The 19,985-nt window shown below is 35.7% G+C and overlaps 1 long non-coding RNA gene and 1 pseudogene across 1 annotated transcript in view; one reads left to right on the top strand and one right to left on the bottom strand.

The window, feature by feature from the left end:
- Positions 1-19,985, top strand: part of LOC134758442 (uncharacterized) — a 431,048-nt gene that overhangs the window by 63,580 nt on the left and 347,483 nt on the right. The window lies entirely within an intron of this gene.
- LOC101141630 (ATP-dependent RNA helicase DDX18-like) lies at positions 7,972-9,942 on the bottom strand (annotated as a pseudogene).

The following is a 19,985-nucleotide window of genomic DNA, read 5'->3' as shown; positions in this document are numbered from 1 at the left end:
GTTGCCCAGGCTGGAGTCCAGTGGCATGAACAGGGCTCACAGCACCCTCAACCTCCTGGGCTCCAGTGATTCTCCTACCCAAGCCTCCCTAGTAGTCCGGACTACAGGCATGTGCCATCATGCCCATTTGATTTATTTTTGTAGAGATAGGGGCTCATTATGTTGTCCAGGCAGGTCTTGAAATTCTGGGCTCAAGCAGTCCTCTTGGCTTGTTGGGATTATAGGCATGAGCCACTGTGACCAGCCTATAGTAGCTTTTAAAATCAGGTAGTATGATGCCTCTAGTTTTGTTCTTTTTGCTCAAGATTGCTTTGGCTAGTCAGGGTCTTTCTTGGCTTCATATGAATTTAGCCTTTTTTTTTCTATTTCTGTGAGAAATGTCATTGAAATTTTCAAAGCATCTACACTGAATCTATAGATCGCTTTGGGTAGTATGGATTTTTTTAAACAATGTTTATTATTTCAATCTATGAACATGGAATATTTTTTATACTGATTTTTGTGTGTTGAATTTGTATCCTTCAATGTTATGGAATTTGTTTATTAGTTTTTTGTGGTGGTTGTTGAAATCTTTTGGGTTTTCTATGTATAAGATCCTGTCATCTGCAAAAGGAGAGAATTTAACTTCTTTCTTTTCTATTTGGATATTTTAAAATTCTTTCTCTTGCCTAACTCTATCTAGGAGTTCCATTACTATGTTAAATATAAGTGGCAAAAATGAGCATCCTTTTCCTGATCTTTGAGGAAAAGCTTTCAACATTTCATCACTGAATGTAATGTCAGCTGTAGTTTGTGATATATGGTCTTTATTGTGTTGAGGTACATTCCTTCTATACCTTATTTGTTAAGAGTTTTTATCATTAAAAGGTATTGAGTTTTGTCAAATGACTTTTCTGCATCTGTTGAGATAATCATATGGTTTTGTCTTTCATTCTGTTAATGTGATGTATCACATTTAACTAATTCATGTAAATTGAACCATGCTTGCATTCCAGAGATAAATCCCACTTGATCATGGTGAATGATCTTTTCAGTGTGCTGGTGAATTCACTTTGCTAATATTTTGTTGAGGATTTTTGCATCTATGTTCATCATGGGTATTGGCCTGTAATTTTTTTTTTTTTTGTATACTGGTCTGGCTTTGGTATCAGGGTAATGCTGGCCTCATAAAATGAGTTTGAAAACTTTCCTTCCTCTTCAATTCTTTTTGGAAGAATTTGAAAAGAACTGGTATTAATTATTTAAATGTTTGGTATAATTCAGCAGTGAAACCACCAGATCCTGGTCTTTTATTTGATGCAAAAGTTTTTATTAATGATTCACCTCCTTACTTGTGATTTGTCTGTTCAGATTTTCTATTTCATCATGATTTAGTCTCTGTAGGTTGTATATGTCTAGAAATTTATTCATTTTTTCTAAGTTATCAAATTTATTGGTGTATAATTGTTCATAGTAGTCTATTATGATCCTTATATTTCTGTGGTATCAGTAATAGTTTCTTCCCCATTATCTCAAAAATAAATGTTATTTGAGTCTTTCCTTTCTTTGTTCTAGTCTAGCTAAAAGTTTGCTGACTTTATGTTTACAAAAAATCCAACTCTTTTTTTATTGATCTTTTCTATTGTTTATCCAGTCTCTATTTCATTTATTTCTTCTTTTATCTTTATTATTTCCTTTCTTTTTTGACTTTGGGCTTAGTTTGTTCTTTTTTTTCCTAGTTTCTTGAAGTATAACACTAACTTATTTATTTGCCTTCCTTCCTTCTTTCCTTCCTCCTTCCGCTTCCCTTTCCTCTCTCTCTTTCTCTCTTTCTCTTTCTTTCTTTCCTTTCTTTCTTTCTTTCTTTCTTTCTTTCTTTCTTTCTTTCTTTCTTTCTTTCTTCCTTCCTTCCTTCCTTCCTTCCTTCCTTCCTTTCGAGTTTCACTCTTGTTTTTCACTCCAGACTGGAGTGAAATGGCACGATCTCAGCTTATTGCAACCTCTACCTCCTGGGTTCAAGTGATTCTTGTGCCTCAGCCTCCCGAGTAGCTGGGATTACAGACATGCACCACCATGCATGGCTAATTTTTGTATTATTAGTAGAGACGGGGTTTCTCCATGTTGGTCAGGCAGGTCTAGAACTCCCAATATCAGGTGATCTGCGCACCTCAGCCTCACAAAGTGCTATGATTACAGGCATGAGCCACCACACCCAGCCATCTTTCTTTTTTATGTAGGAATTTATTACTATAAACTTTCCTGTTAAAACTATTTATATGTTTAATGTTTATGGGTACATACTACCCACAAATATATATATATATATATATATATATATATATATATATATATATATAGTAGATGTATGTATTTATGGAGTACATGGTATATTTTGATACAGCCATGAAATACATAATAACCACATCAGGATAAATGGGGTATTTATCACTTCAAGCATTTATTATAATTACTTTTGCTGTATCCCATAAGTTTTGGTTTTAATGGTGTGTTTTTATTTTTGTGTGTCTCAATTATTTTTGAATTTCTTTATTTCTTTTTTTACCCATTAGTTGTATAGGAGTATGTCATTTAGGAATTCTTTATGCTTAGAATAAAGTAGAGATAGCAGTGTCCATATCAGATGTTACAGAAAGAAAATAAAAATTTACCATGTTACTATTAAAATAATGCACGGCTGTATAACACATACTGGATTATCATGATCTTCATAGGAAGTTCAAACACAACCAGATAGAACTTTTTGTCTCTCCTTTCACAGAAGACATAGTATATTTTTCAACCTCTATGCTTCACTCATATTCGAGATGATTCATTCAATTTTCTTTGCTGAACATTAATCAATAAAATGTTTAAAATGACAATAAAGATTATCTCTTATTTCATATGTGAGAGATAATTATGTATATAATTTATTTTCATGAGTGTATTTTAGGCTTTGTAGATCTTTCTTTTCTCTTTTTATTTTTTATTATACTTTAAGTTCTGAGATACATGTGCAGAATGTGAAGGTTTGTTACATAGGTATACACGTGCCATGGTGGTTTGCTGCACCCATCAACCTGTCATCTACATTAGGTATTTCTCCTAATGCTATCACTCCCCTAGCACCCCACCCCCCAACAGGCACCAGTGTATGATGTTCCCCTCCCTGTGTCCATGTGTTCTCATTGTTCAACTCCCACTTATGAGTGAGAACATGTGGTGTTTGGTTTTCCGTCCTTGTGTTAGTTTGCCGGGAATGATGGCTTCCAGTTTCATCCATGTCCCTGCAAAGGACATGAACTCATCCTTTTTAATGGCTGCATAGTATTCCATGTTGTATATATGCCACATTTTCTTTATCCATTCTATCATTGATGGGCACTTGGATTGGTTCCAAGTATTTGCTACTGTGAACAGTGCTGCGATAAACATAAATGTGCATGTGTCTTTATGGTAGAATGATTTATAATCCTTTGAGTATATACTCAGTAATGGGATTGCTGGTTCAAATGGTATTTCTGGTTCTATATCCTGGAGGAATCACCACACTGTCTTCCACAATGGTTGAACTAATTTACACTCCCACCAACAGTGTAAAAGCCTTCCTATTTCTTCACATCCTCTTCAGCATCTGTTGTTTCCTGATGTTTTAATGATCGCCATTCTAACTGACATGAGATGGTATCTCATTGTGGTTTTGATTTACATTTCTCTCATGACCAGTAATGATGAACATATTTTCTTTTTTTTAATTTTTAATTATACTTTAGGTTCTAGGGTACATGTGCACAACGTGCAGGTTTATTACATATGTATACATGTGCCATGTTGGTGTGCCGCACCCATTAACTCATCATTTACATTAGGTATATCTCCTAATGCTATCCCTCCCCACTCCCCCAACCCCACAACAGGCCCCAGTGTGTGATGTCCCCCTTCCTGTGTCCAAGTGTTCTCATTGTTCATTTCCCACCTATGAGTGAGAACATGCGATGTTTGGTTTTTTGTCCTTGTGATAGTTTGCTGAGAATGATGGTTTCCAGCTTCATCCATGTCCCTACAAAGGATATGATGAGCATATTTTCATATGTTTGTTGGCTGCATAAATATCTTCATTTGAGAAGTGTCTGTTCATATCCTTCACCCAGTTTTTGATGGGGTTGTTCATCTTTTTCTTGTAAATTTGTTTAGATTCTTTGTAGATTCTGGATATTGGGTCAGACGGATAGATTGCAAAAATTTTCTCCCATTCTGTAGGTTGCCCATTCACTCTGATGATAGTTTCTTTTGCTGTGCAGAAGCTCTTTAGTTTAATTAGGTCCCATTTGTCAATATTTTTTGTTGCCATTTCTTTTGGTGTGTTAGTCATGAAGTCTTTGCCCACACCTATGTCCTGAATGGTATTGCCTAGGTTTTCTTCTAGGGTTTTTATGGTTTTAGGTCTTATGTTTAAGTCTTTAATCCATCTTGAATCCTTCCTTACACCTTATACAAAAGGATAAGTCTTTAATCCATCTTTAATAATACACAAAATAATCTTAATACATATACAAAATAATCCATCTTTAATAATATACAAAAATTGTGTATAATTTTTGTATATGGTGTAAGGAAGGGGTCCAATTTCAGTTTTCTGCATATGGCTAGTCAGTTTTCTTAACACCATTTATTAAATAGGGAATCCTTTCCCCATTGCTTGTTTTTGTCAGGTTTGTCAAAGATCAGATGATTGTAGATGTGTGGTGTTTTTTCAGAGGCCTCTGTTCTGTTTCATTGGTCTATATATCTGTTTTGGTACCAGTACCATGCTGTTTTGGTTACTGTAGCCTTGCAGTATAGTTTGAAGTCAGGTAGCCTGATGCCTCCAGCTTAGTTCTTTTTGCTTAGGATTGTCTTGCCTATGCAGGCTCTTTTTTTCATTCCATATGAAATTTAAAGTAGTTTTTTTCTAATTCTGTGAAGACAGTCAATGGTAGCTTGATGAAGATAGCATTGAATCTATAAATTACTCCAGGCATTATGGCCATTCTCATGATATTGATTCTTCCTACCCATGAGCATGGAATTTTTTCCATTTGTGTCCTGTCTTATTTCCTTGAGAAGTGGTTTGTAGTTCTCCTTGAAGAGGTCCTTCACATCCCTTGTAAGTTGTATTCCTATGTATTTTATTCTTCTTGTAACAATTGTGAATGTGCTTTCACTCATGATTTGGCTTTCTGTTTGTCTATTATTGGTGTGTAGGAATGCTTGTGATTTTTGCACATTGATTTTTTATCCTGAGATTTTGCTGAAGTTGCTTATCAGCTTAGGGAGATTTTGGGCTGAGACAATGGGGTTTTCTAAATATACAATCATGTAATCGGCAAACAGAGAAAATTTGACCCCCCTCTTCCTATTTGAAAACACTTTATTTCTTTCTCTTGCCTGAGTGCCCTGGCCATAAGTTCCAATACTATGTTGAATAGGAGTGGTGAGAGAGGGCGTCTTTGTCTTGTGCTGGTTTTCAAAGGGAATGCTTCCGATTTTTGCCCATTCATTATGATATTGGCTGTGGTTTTGTCATTAATAGCTCTTATTATTTTGAGAGATATTCCATCAATATGTAGTTTATTGAGAGTTTTTAGCATGAAGAGCTGTTGAAATTTATCGAAGGCCTTTTCTGCATTTACTGAAATAATCATGTGGTTTTTGTTGTTGGTTCTGTTTATGTGATGGATTACATTTACTGACTTGCATATGTTGAACCAGTCTTGCATTCTAGGGATGAAGTTGACTTGATGATAGTGGATAAGCTTTTTGAGGTGCTGCTGGATTCAGTTTGCCAGTATTTTATTGAGGATTTTTGCATCAATGTTCATCAAGGATATTGGCCTGTAATTTTCTTTTTTTGTTGTTTCTCTGCCAGGTTTTTGTATCAGGATGAGGCTGGCCTCATAAAATGAGTTAGAGAGGAGTGCCTCTTTTCCTATTGTTTAGAATAGTTTCAGAAGGAATAGTACCAGCTCCTCTTTGTACCTCTGGTAGAATTAGGCTGTGAATCAATCTGGTCCTGGGCTTTTTTGTTTGTTTGTTTGATGAGCTATTAATTACTGCCTCAATTTTAGAACTTGTTATTTGTCTATTCAGGGATTCGACTTCTTTCTTATTTAGTCTTGGGAGGGTGTATGTTTTCAGGAATTTATCCATTTCTTCCAGGTTTTCTAGTTTATTGGCATATACATGTTTATACTATTCTCTGATGGTAGTTTGTATTTCTGTGGGATCAGTGGTGATATCCCCTTTATCATTTTTTATTATTTCTATTTGATTCTTCTCTCTTTTCTTCTTTATTAGTCTGGCTAGTGGTGTACTATTTTGTTGTTCTTTTTAGAAAACCAGCTCCTGGTTTCATTGATTTTTTGAAGGGTCTTTCATGTCTCTGTTTCCTTCTGTTCTGCTCTGATCTTAGTTATTTCTTGCCTTCTGCTAGCTTTTGAATTTATTTGCTTTTGCTTCTCTAGTTCTTTTAATTGTGATGTTAGGGTGTCAATTTTAGATTTTTCCTGCTTTCTCTTGTGGGCATTTAGTGCTATAAATTTCCCTCTAAACGCTGCTTCAGCTGTGTCCCAGAGTTTCTGGTATGTTGTGTTTTTGTTTTCACTGGTTTCATTGAACTTATTTATTTCTGCCTTCATTTTGTTATTTACCCAGTAGTCATTCAGGAGCAAGTTATTCAGTTTCCATGTAGTTGTGTGGTTTTGAGTGAGTTTCTTAATCCTGAGTTCTAATTTGATTGCACTGTGGTCCGAATGACTGTTTCTTATGATTTCCCATTATTTTGCATTTTCTGAGGAGTGTTTTACTTCCAATTATGTGGTCAATTTTAGAAGATATGCAATGTGATACTAAGAAGAATGTATATTCTGTCTATTTGGAGTAGAGAGTTCTGTAGATGTCTATTAGTTCTGCTTGGTCCAGAGCTGAGTTAAAGTCTGGAATATCCTTGTTAATCTTCTGTCTCATTGATCTATCTAATATTGACAGTCGGGGTTAAAGTCTCCCACTATTATTGTTTGGTAGTCTAAGTATCTATGTAGGTCTCTAAGAACTTGCTTTATAAATCTGGGTGCTCCTGTGTTGGGTGCACACATATTTAGGATACTTAGCTCTTGTTGCATTGATCCCTTTACCATTATGTAGTGCCCTTCTTTGTTTTTTTTTGATCTTTGTCGGTTTAAATTATGTTTTATCAGAGACTAGGATTGCAACCCCTGCTTTTTTTTTTTTTTTTTGCTTTCCATTTGCTTGTTAAATATTCCTCCATCCCTTTATTTTGAGCTTATGTGTGTCTTTGCCCTTGAGATGTGCACGTGAGATTTCCTAAATACAGCACACTGGTGGGTCTTGGCTCTTTGCCCAATTTGCCAGTCTATGTCTTTTAATTGGGGCATTTAGCCCATTTACATTTAAGGTTAATATTGTTATGTGTGAATTTGATCCTGTCATTATGATGCTAGCAATATTTTCAGGAGGAGTCATGAGACACTGTCAAAGTTCAAGAAATAACTAAAAGCAAAAAAATAACCTGAGACTCCTTTCTGCATTACCACCAGCTGCCCAGTACACGGGGTCACCTTTTACAGCAGTAAGCACAGCAATCCATGCCACAAAAATCTTCACAAAACAAGAAGAAAAAGTACACAAAGAATTATATTAAAACAGTAACTTACATTTGTGTGTATGAGGGAGAAATACTTAAAATTAAAATATTATATAATCACAAGAAAGCCCAGATATTCCTTGGGCAACCAAGAAAATTAAAGCCTGTTTTATATCCCAATACAGAAGAGAGACTTGATATAAGTAACAGTGCTCGGTGCTTGCAACCCCAGTCAATTTTTACTCATATTAGATAAGTTTAAATTCTAAAGGCTACAAAAATCCTGATAAATCTAGGGGAAAGAATTGATTTTAAAACAAAGTTATTCAAGATGAAAGAATGGCATGTCTTCAGTTAGAGAACTGCCTGCTATCAGGTGATTTCTGGCTAATGTGTTTAAAGATTTTGGACTTCTCAACTTTGGTAGCCAAATCCACCACCACCTCCTTGCTTTTTCTGCTTGCCTTCATTGCTCTTGACTTTCAGATCAATAAAGGGAGGCACCTTGAAACCAAATGACAGAGCAACTTGAGAAAAATTTAAGTTATTAACATTAAAGTTCTGTTTCAAAGAATGGGAATCATAGGCTTGTATGTATGACTTATACATTTCCTGGGCTGACTTATGAAGAAAGTAATTCTTTTTAATCAGTTTCTCAAGTTGAGACTGAATGTCAGAAATTTTAGACCAGGAAAAGTCAAATTCATTTAATGGAACCTTGGATTGTTTCAAGTAGCAAAGAAAACCCAATTTTCTCTCCCATTTAGGCCTCTGGCTGTTCTACCCACACTATGAATATATTCCTTAGGGTCATCCGGAGGGTCATACTGAACAATCCAGTCCACTTCAGTAATGTCCAGTCCTCTTGCTGCCACATCTGTGCACAATAGTGTTCCCAAATCTGCGCTGGAGAATTGGAAGAATGTGGTTGTATGCTTACTTTGCTTTTACTTTTCATGAATGTCCAAGATGAGCAAATCAATGTAGTTCAGCAACTCACAGTGGTATTTCATGGACACACAAGATGAAAAGAAGACCATAAGCTTCTTCTTTCAGTTCTTAAGGAATGTAAAGAGCAGAAGGAATCTCTTTTCATAAGGACAAACAACATATCCTTGCTCAAGACCATACACTGTTTCATTAGCATTATCATCATCATCACCAACATACAACGGCTCCTTTTTCAGAGAAATCCTTGCCAGGTCTTCAACTTTTTGAGTTTGGGTGGCAGAAAAGATCATAGTCTGTCTATGAGTTGGCAAAAGTTTAATAATTTGCTTTAACTCCTCTTCAAACCCAACATCCAAGATACAATCATCTTCATCAATAACCAGACACTGCAGGTTTTTATATGTAAACCCTGGGGTATTCTGCATATGGTCCAGCAGACGGCCTGATGTGGCCACAATGATGTTGATCCCATTAGCAAGTTTCCGTGCTTCAGCAGATCTGTTACTCCCACCCATTATCAACCAATAGGTATGCACGTGGTGAGTCATTAGCTCCTTAAGAACCACCAAAAGTTTCCATGGCTAGTTCTCCAATAGGTGAGAGAATAAGGACTCCCATTCCATTCCTGGGCATGAACTTTAACTTAACCATGAGTTCAACTGCAGGGATAAGAAAAGCCAGGGTTTTACCACTTCCTGTTTTTGCAGCTGCTAGACGATCCCTGCTTTCCAGAAGAGGTCTGATACTTTTATGCTGAATTTCAGTCATATTTGTAAAACTCATTTCTTTTATTGCCTTCAGAGTGTTTTAATTGACAAGATTATATAGAAAAGCAAATGAAGTATACTCAACAGCTCCTGTGAGTCCCAGGGGCAGGCTGGGCACCTCACTGTCATCTTCATCATTATCTGGCTTCTCCACATTATTTTCTGTTTCTTTAGGAGTCTCGGCACTTTCTTCTTGAGATTCCGCTTTGTTTTCAGTTTTTGCTTTTTTTTTTTTTGTATCAGGCCCAGCATCATTCATCATTTTTCTTTTTTTCTTCTTCTTTTTTGATTCTGGATTGGGAGACTGCATTGCTGTTTCTCTGTTGGTTAATACAGTGGATTTCTGGGGAGATTTTTTAACTTTTATATTTTACACTGCTTCTTGAGACACATCTCCACTTTGAGCTTCTGATAAGCCCACATTCATAGAATGTTTGATTTTTTAACCTTTCCATCTCCCATTGTTTCTTCAGACACATCTCCATTTTGAGTTTCTGATAGGGTCAGATTTGAGGCCCCCTGCAACTTTAGGTTCCGCTGCTGCAACTTGAGGTTCTGCTTCTAGATCTTCTTGCACAGGAGTTTCATCAGCAGGTGAGACATGCTGTCCAAGAAGTGCCTAGACCACGGCGCCACACAGTACCTCTACTGAATTCTCCGGGCTGATGTTACTTCCCTTCCGGGGGCACGTGTGCTGCTCAGCCAACCGGAAATGCCTGTAGTAGGTCTTTCTTACCGTGTGGATTCAAACATGTCATGAGCCCATAATGTTTTTTAAACACCACTTATAATCAATGTCTGTCATCACATCTTTAACTTATCCTAGGCATGTTAAATTCTATTTATCCCCATATAATGTTATCATTAATAGAATAGCGGATTTCAGAACAAAATCTAAATCATTAAATGAAATAGAGATTAGATAATATACAGGCTCTAGTATATTTTACATATAATATACTATCAAAATTTAAATAAAAACTTGAGTTTGATAAATGATATTATCCTCACAGGGGAAGATAAAATATATTCCTTCACTCATTGCTAGGTTCATTGTGGCAGTCCTGATAACAAATGACAGATTAATAAGAGAAAAGTATACATGTGTATTTAATACGCTTTACATGACACAGGAGGCTTCATAAGGAAATGAAGACTCAAAGAAATGGATAAACCAGTGTATTTTTTAAGCCAATGTATTGTTTTGTGGTAGGTTTCATGAAGAAATCGACAATTGTGGAACAGTATAATTGGGTAAAAAAGTATGATTAAAATGGCAATAAACTGGGGGGTACTTAGCAAGACTTGTTTATTCAGATTTGTCTCTGTGACTCTGTGTCTTCAGAGGTAAGAATGTTTCTTTCCTCCAGGCATAGGTAGGGTAACTCTTCAATAAATGTCTTGTGACCTGCTTTTAGAGAAATTCAGAAAATCATTTTTAGCTTTTATCACTTGCTTCAGGAAAGAATGGCTCGGGGAAGGTAAAAATGACTTTTTGGCTTCTGATGTGTTTTCAAATGCCAAGGTGCCACATTTTGGGGTAGACTCTCCTGAACCCCATCATCTTTAAGAAGCAGTGCTATCTCTGTTGATTTTTCTCTATGGAAGGCATTAAGAACCCCACTGTTTTATCTCCTTCATTAATTCATTCAATTCTAACTGGAGATCTACATCATACAAGGTACTATGCCAAGTGCTAAAAAAAAAAAGTGCCAGGAGGAACTCCAAATGTTTTGGTGAACTAATGCTGAATCATACTCTGACACATAGTAGGTATTCAATAAATATTAGTTAAATAAGTACAATTTCAATATTTTCTCTATCAATCTTACCTTTTACAGATCAATTTAACCTTCCCACCTAATTTGCCTTCCCAGATAGCCCAGGAAAGACCAAAGGAAAGCAGATGTACTGTCGTACTGTGTATAGCTTACCTATATTGACCCATGCACAAGATGAATCACAAGATATTGATATTTATAAATGCAGAGGGATTTTGTATTCTTTCAACATAAGTTTTGGTTTAAAATTAATCAGACATACCAATTAACAGAGCTAAATCTACCTATAGAATATTTTCAGTTGACCTAGTGGCCATTACATTGAGTATTCTTTTTTATTCCTATCAAATTTGTTCACATTTAAAAAAATCAATGTTTACTTTGTGTGGGTACATAATAGTATATATTTATATGGGACATGAGATGTTTTGATACAGGCATTCAATGTGTGATAATCACATCATAGAAAATATTCATCCCCTCAAGCATTTATCCTTTTTGTTACAAACAATCAAATTATCTCTTTTAGTTATTTTAAAATGTCTAATTAAATTATTATTGACTATAGTCACTCTGTTGTGCTATGAAATCCTAGGTCTTACTCATCTTCCTAACTTTTTGTATCAATTATATGCTTTTAGTTATTTTAAAATACACAATTGAATTATTACTCAGTATGATCACTCTGTTGTGCTATGAAATAATAGGTCTTATTCATTATCTATTTTTTGGTATCAATTATACTCTTTTAGTTATTTAAAAATGTGCAATTAAATTATTATTGACTGTAGTCAATCTGTTGTGCTATGAAATACTAGCTCTTATTTAGTCTTTCTGTTTTTTTTGTATCCACTAACCATTTCCACTTCTCCCCAACTTTTTCCCACTACCCCTCCCAGCCTTTGGTAACCATCCTTCTATTCTCTGTCTCCATAAGTTTAATTGTCCTGATTTTTAGTTTGCACAAATAAGTGAGAACATGCAGTTTGTCTTTCTGTGTTTGACTTACTTTACTTAACATAATGACCTCCAGTTCCATTCATGTGGTTGCATATGACAAGATCTCATTCTTTTGTATGGCTGCATAGTACTCGCTTGTGTATATGTACCACATTTTCTTTATCCAATCATTGGTTGATGAACACTTTTGTTGTTTCCAAATCCTAGCAATTTTGAACAGTGCTGCAGCAAACATGGGAGTGCAAATATCTCTTAGATATACTGATTTTCTTTCTTTTGGGTGTATACTCAGCAGTGGCATTGCTAGATTGGATGGTATGTCTATTTTTGTCTTTTTTGAGGAATCTCCAAACTCCCCTCCAAATTGGTTTTACTCATTTATATTCTAACCAACAGTACACAAGGTTTGCCTTTTCTCCACACCCTCTCCAGCATTAGTTATTGCCCATGTTTGGATAAAAGGCATTTTAACTGGGGTGAGAAGATATCTCATTGCAGTTTTGATTTGCATTTATCTGATAATCAATGATGTTGAGCATCTTTTCATATGCTCGTTTTCCATTTGCATGTCTTCTTTTGAGATTCAAATCTTTTGCCCATTTAAAAATTAGATTATTAGATATTTTTCCTACAAAGTCATTTGAGTTTCTTATATATTCTGGTTATTATTCTCTTGCAGATGCATAGTTTGCAAATATTTTATCCTATTCTGTGGGTTATCTCTTCACTCAGTTGATTGTATCCTTTGCTGTGCAGAAGTATTTTAACTTAATATGATCTCATTTGTTTATTTTTGCTTTGGTTGCCAGTGGTTTGTGGGGTGTTACTCAAGAAATTTTTGAGCAATATCTTGGCGAGTTTTTCCAATGTTTTCTTGTAGTAGTTTCATAGTTTAAGAAGGTCTTAGATTTAAGTCTTTAGATTAATGTCTTCAAGTTAAGTCTTTAATCCATTTTGATTTTATTTTTGTATGTGACAAGAGATAGAGGTCCAATTTCATTCTTCTGCATATGGATATTAAGTTTTCCTAGCACCATTTATTGAAGAGACTGTTGTTTCCCCATTGTATGTTCTTGACACCTTTATAAAAAATGAGTTCAGTGAAAGTGTTTGGACTTGTTTGTGGGTTCTCTATTCCATTCCATTAGTCTATGTGTCTGTTTTTATGCAATTTCCATGCTGTTTTAATTACTATAGCTAAATAGTATTATTTGAAGTCAAGTAAAGTGATTTCTTCAGTTTTGTTCTTTCTGCTCAAGATAGCTTTGGCTATTCCAGGACTTTTGTGGTTCCATTTAAGTTTTAGGATAGTTTTTTCTATTTCTGTGAATGTCATTGGTATTTTGACATGGATTGCATTGAATCTGTAGATTGCTTTGGGCAGTATGGAAATTTTAATAGTATTGATTCTTCCAATCCATGAACATGAAATATCTTTCTGTTTTGTGTGTGTGTGTGTGTCCTTCAATTTCTTTCATCAGTGTTTTACAGCATTCATTGAAGAAATCTTTTATTTTGTTGATTAAGTTAATTCCTGACATTTTATTTCATTTGTGGATATTGTAAGTGGGATTCCTTTTTTGATTTCTTTTTCAGATTACTCAGTGTTGGCATACAGAGATGTTACTAATTTTTGTATGTTGATTTTGTACTCTGCCACTTTATTGAATTTGTTTATCAGTTCTAATAGTTTTTTTTTGGGTAGAGTCTTTAGATTTTTCCAAATATAAGATCCTATGTTCTACAAAGAAGGATAATTTGATTTCTTTCTAATTTGGGTGCTCTTTATTTCTTTCTGTTGTTTGCCTGCTCAACCTAGGACTTCCAGTACTATATTGAGTAACAGTGGTGAAAATTAGCATCCTTATTCTGTTCCACATCTCAGAGGAAGGGCATTCAGTTTTCTTTTATTCAGTATGATACTAGCTGTATGTTTTTCATATATAGCTTTTTATTATGTTGAGGCATGTTCCTTCTATATGCAGTTTTTTGAGAGTTTCTATCATGAAAGGATGTCAAATTTTATCAAATTTTTTTAGCATCAATTGATATGATCATATGGTTTTTTGTCCTTCATTCTGTTGATATGATGTACCACATTTATTGATTCATGTAAATTGAACCAACCTTGCATTTCTGGGATAAGTCCCCTTGGTCATGATAAATTATCTTTTTAATGAATTGTTTAGTTCAGTTTGCCAGTATTTTGCTGAGAAGTTTTGCTTCAGTGCTTATGAGAGATATTGGCCTATAGTTTTCTTTTCTTGATATGGTCTGGTTTTGGTATCAGGGTAATACTGGGCTTGTAGAATGCATTTGGAAGTATCCCCTCCTTCTATACTTTTTGGAAAAGTTTGAGTAGAATTGGTATTATTTCTTCTGTAAATGTTTGGTAGAATTCAGCATTGAAGCCATCAGGACCTGGGCTTTTCTTAGCTAGGAGACCTTTTTTTTTCTTTATTTCTTCTAAAAAACCAAAAAACAAAAAATGAAATACATGTGAAGAACCTGCAGGTTTGTTACGTAGGTATATGTGTGCCAGAGTGGTTTGCTGTACCTATTGACCCATCCTCTAAGTTCCCTCCCCTCACCGCCCACATCCCAACAGGCCCCTGTGTGTGCTGCTCCCCTCTCTGTGTCCACGTGTTCGCAATGCTCAGCTCCACTTATGAGTGAGAATATGTGGTGTTTGGTTTTTTGTTCCTGTGTTAGTTTAGTCAGGATGATAGCTTCCAGCTTCACCCATGTCCCCGCAAAGAACGTGATCTCATTCTTTTTTATGGCTGCATAGTATTCCATGGTGTATATGTACCACATTTTCTTTATCCATTCAGTCGTTGATGGGCATTTGGGTTAGTTCCATGTCTTTGCTATTGTAAATAGTGCTGCAATAAACATACCTGTGCATGTGTCTTTATAGTAGAATGATTTATATCCCTTCTACTATATAAATCATTCCTGTAGTAGAATGATTTATATGGTAGAATGATTTATAATCCCAGAAATGGGATTGCTGGGTCCAGTGGTATTTCTGATTCTACATCCTTGAGGAATCGCCATACTGTCTTTCACAATGTTGAACTCATTTACTTCCCACCAACAGTATAAAAGCATTCCTGTTTCTCCACAGCCTCGCCAACATCTATTGTTTCCTCTCCTGACTTTTTATTGATCACCATTCTAACTGGTGTGTCTTATTGTGGTTTAGATTTGCATTTCTCTGGTGATCAGTGATATTAAGCTTTTTTTTTTTTATGTTTGTTGGCCAAGTAAATGTCTTCTTTTGAGAAGTGTCTGTTCATATCATTTGCCCAGTTTTTGATGGGGTTGTTTGTTTTTTCTTGTAAATATGTTTAAGTTCCTTGTAAATTCTGGATATTAGGCCTTTGTCAGATGGGTAGATTGCAAAAATTTTCTCCCATTCTGTTGGTTGCCTATTCACTCTGAGGGTAGTTTCTTTTGCTGTGCAGAAGCTCTTTAGTTTAATTAGATCCCATTTGTCAATTTTGGCTTCTGTTGCAATTGCTTTTGGTGTTTTTGTCATGGTCTTTGACCATGCCAATGTCCTGAATAATATTTCCTAGGTTTTCTTCTAGAGTTTATATGGTTTTGAGTATTACATTTAAGTATTTAATCCATCTTGAGTTAATTTTTGTATAAGGTGTAAGGAAGGCGTCCAGTTTCATTTTCCTGCCTATGGCTAGCCAGTTTTCCCAGCACCATTTACTGAATAGGAAATCCTTTCCCCATTGCTTGTTTCTGTCAGTTTCATTGAAGGTCAGATGGTTATAGATATGTGGTGTTATTTCTGAGCTCTCTGTTCTGTTTCATTGGTCTATATGTCTGTTTTGTACCAGTACCATGCTGTTTTGGTTACCGTAACCCTGTAGTATAGTTTGATGTCAGATAGCGTGATGCCTCCAGCTTTGATCTTTTTGTTTAGGATTGTCCTAGCTATATGGGGGTCTTCTTTGATTTCATATGAAATTTAAAATAGTTTTTTCTAATTCAGTGAAGACTGTCAATGGTAGTTTGATGGGAATAACATTGAATCTATAAATTACTTTGGGCACTATGGCCATTTTCATGATATTGATTCTTCCTATCCATGAGGATGGAATGTTTTGCCATTTGTTTGTGTCCTCTCTTATTTCCTTGAGCAGTGGTTTGTAGTTCTTCTTGAAGAGGTCTTGCACATCCCTTGTTAGCTGTATTCCTAGGTATTTTATTTTCTTTGTAGCTATTGTGAATGGGCATCCACTCATGATTTGGCTCTCTGTTTATTATTGGTGTATAAGAATGCTTGTGATTTTTGCACATTGATTTCGTATTCTGAGACTTTGCTGAAGTTGCTTATCAGCTTAAGGAGATTTTGGGCTGAGATGATGGGGCTTTCTAAATATACAATTATGTCATCTGCAAGCAGAGACAACTTGATTTCCTCTCTTCCAATTTGAATACCCTTTATTTCTTTCTCTCACCTGATTTCCCTGGCCAGAACTTCCAATATTATGTTGAATAATTATTGGGAGAGAGGGCATACTTGTACCCGTTTTCAAAGGGAATGCTTCTAGCTTTTGCCCATTCAATATGATATTGGCTGTGGGTTTGTCATAAATAGGTCTTATTATTTTGAGATATGTTCAATCAATACCTAATTTATTGAGAATTTTTAATATGAAGGGATGCTGAATTCTATCAAATACCTTTTCTGCATCTATTTAGATAATCATGTGGTTTTTGTCATTGGTTCTGTTTATGTTATGGATTATAGTTATTGATTTGAGTATGTTGAACCACTCTTGCATCCCAGGGATGAAACCAACTTGATCATGGTGGATGTTATTTGATGTGCTGCTGGATTTGGTTTGGCAGTATTTTATTGAGGATTTTTGCATTGATGTTCATCAGGGATATTGGCCTGAAATTTTCTTTTTTTTGTTGTGTCTCTTCCTGGTATTGGTATCAGGATGATGCTGGCTTCATAAAATGAGTTAGGGAGGAGTCCCCCTTTTTCTATTTTTTGGAATAGTTTCAGAAGGAATGGTAGCAGCTCCTCTTTGTATTTCTTGTAGAATTCAGCTGTGAATCCATCTGGTCCTGGGCTTTTTGTGTTTGGTAGGCTATTAATTACTGCCTCAATTTCAGAACTGGTTATTGGTCTAATCACAGATTCAACTTCTTCCTTGTTTAGTCTTAGTAGGGTTTATGCATCTAGGAATTTATCCATTTCTTCTAGATTTTCTAGTTTATTTGCATAGAGGTGTTTATAGTATTCTGTGATGGTAATTTGTGTTTCTTTGGGGTCAGTGGTGATATCCCCTTTATCACTTTTTATTGTGTTTATTTGATTATTCTCTCCCTTCTTTTTTATTAGTGTAGCTAGCAGTCTATCTGTTTTACTATTTTTTTTTTTTTTAAAAACAGCTCCTGGATTCATTGATTTTTTTGGAGGGTTTTTCGTGTCTCTATCTCCTTCAGTTCTTTTCTAATCATAGTTATTTATTGTCTTCTGCTAGCTTTTGGATTAGTTTGCTCTTGTCTCTCTAGCTCTTTAATTGTGATATAAGGGTGTTGATTTGAGATCTTTCTAGCTTTCTGATATGGCATTTTGTACTATAAATTTCCGTCTTAACACTGCTTTAGCTGTGTCCCAGAGATTCTGGTATGTTGTTTCTGTGTTGTCATTGGTTTCAAAGAACTTCTTGATTTCTGCCTTAATTTCATTATTTTCCCAGGAGTCATTCAGGAGGAAGTTGTCAATTTCCATGAAATTGTGTGGTTTTGATTGAGTTTCTTAATCCTGAGTTCTAATTTGATTGCACCGTGTTCTGAGAAACTGTTTGTTATGATTTCCATTCTTTTGCATTTGCTGAGCAGTGTTTTACTTCCAATGATGTAGTTGATTTTAGAATAAGCGCCATATGGCACTGAGAAAAACAGTATATTCTGTTGATTTAGGGTAGAGAATTCTGTAGACCTCTAATAGGTCCACTTGATCCAGAGCTGAGTTCAAGTCCTGCATCTCCTTTTAAATTTTCTGTCTCATTGATCTGTCTAATACTGACAATGGGTTGTTAAAATCTCCTATTATTATTGTGTGGGAGTCTAAGTTTCTTTGTAGGTCTCTAAGAACTTGCTTTATGAATCTGGGTGCCCTGTATTGGGTGCATATATATTCAGAACAGTTATCTCTTCTTGTTGAATTGATCTCTTTAACATTGTGTAGTGCCCTTCTTTGTTTTTTTTTTTTTTGATCTTTGTTGGTTTAAAGTCTGTTTTGTCAGAGATTATGATGGCGATCCCTGCCTTTTTTCGCTTTCCATTTGCTTGGCAAATTTTTCTCCATCCCTTTATTTTGAGCTGTGTGTGTCTTTGCACATAAATGGGTCTCCTGAATACAGCCCACCAGTGGGTCTTGACTCTTTATCCAGTTTGCCAGTCTGTCTTTTAATTGGAGCATTTAGCCCATTTACATTTAAGGTTAATATTGTTATGTTTGAGTTTGATCTGGTCATCGTGATGCTATTTGGTTATTTTGCACACCAGTTGATGCGGTTTCTGTGTAGTGTCATTGGTCTTTATATTTTGGTGTGTTTTTGCAGTGGCTGGTACTGGTTTTTCCTTTCCATATTTAGTGCTTCTTTCATGAGCTCTTGAAGGGCAGTCCTGGTGGTAAGGAAATCCCTCAGGATTTGCTTGTCTGGAGAGGATTTTATTTCTCCTTCACTTATGAAGCTTAGTTTGGCTGGATATTTCACTGGGAATTCTGGGTTGAAAATTCTTTAATTTAAGAATGTTGAATATTGGCCCTTAATCTTTTCTGGCTTGTAGAGTTTCTGCTGAGAGGTCCACTGTTAGTCTGATGGGCTTCCCTTTGTATGTGACCTGGCCTGTCTCTCTAGCTGACCTTAACAGTTTTTCCTTCATTTTGACCTTGGAGAATCTAATGATTATGTATTTTGGGGTTGATTTTCTCATGGAGTATCTTAATAGTGTTTTCTGTATTTCCTGAATTTGCATGTTGGCCTGTCTTACTAGGTTGAGGACGTTCTCCTGGATAATATCCTGAAGTTTTCAGCTTGTTTCCATTCTCTCCATCTCCTTCAGGTACTCCAATCAATCGTAGGTTTGGTTTTTTTAAGAAGTCGTATATTTCTTGGAGGCTTTGTTCATTCCTTCTCATTCTTTTTTCTCTATTCTTGTCTTCATGTCTTATTTCAGTAAGGTGGTCTTCAAACTCTGATTCCTTTCTTCCACTTTGTCAGTTTTGGCTTTGATACTTGTGTATGCTTCATGAAGTTCTCATGCTGTATATTTTAGCTCCATCAGGTCATTTGTCTTCCTCTCTAAACTGGTTATTCTATTTAGCAATTCCTGTAACCTTTTATCAAGGTTCTTAACTTCTTTGCACTGGGTTAGAACATGCTCCTTTAGCTCATCATAGTTTTTTATTACCCATCTTCTGAAGCCTACTTCTGTGAATTCATCCATCTGATCCTCTGCCCTGTTGTTCTGCGCCCTTCATGGAGAGACATTGTGATCATTTGGAGGAGAAGAGGCACTCTGGCCTTTTGGGTTTTCAGCATTTTTTTCATTGATTCTTTCTCATCTTCATGAGTTTGTCTAGTTTCGGTCTTTGAGGCTGCTGACCCCTGGATAGGGTTTTTATGGGGGCCGTTTTTGTTGTTGTTGTTGATGCTGCTGTTGTTGCTTTTTGTTTGTTTTTGTTTCAACAGTCAGGTCCCTCTTCTGTAGGGCTGCTGCAGTTTGCTGAGGGTTTACTTCAAACTCTATTCATCTGATTTGCTCCTGTGCCTGGAGATGCCACTCAAGGAGGCTGGACAGCAGCAAAGATGGGTGCTTGCTCCTTATTCTGGGACCTCTGACCTTGAGGACAACCAA

This window comes from Gorilla gorilla, chromosome 4, assembly GCF_029281585.2.
Source record: "Gorilla gorilla gorilla isolate KB3781 chromosome 4, NHGRI_mGorGor1-v2.1_pri, whole genome shotgun sequence".
In the NCBI taxonomy this organism is placed as follows: Eukaryota; Metazoa; Chordata; class Mammalia; order Primates; family Hominidae; genus Gorilla; species Gorilla gorilla.
This window is presented reverse-complemented; position numbering and strand designations above follow the sequence as displayed.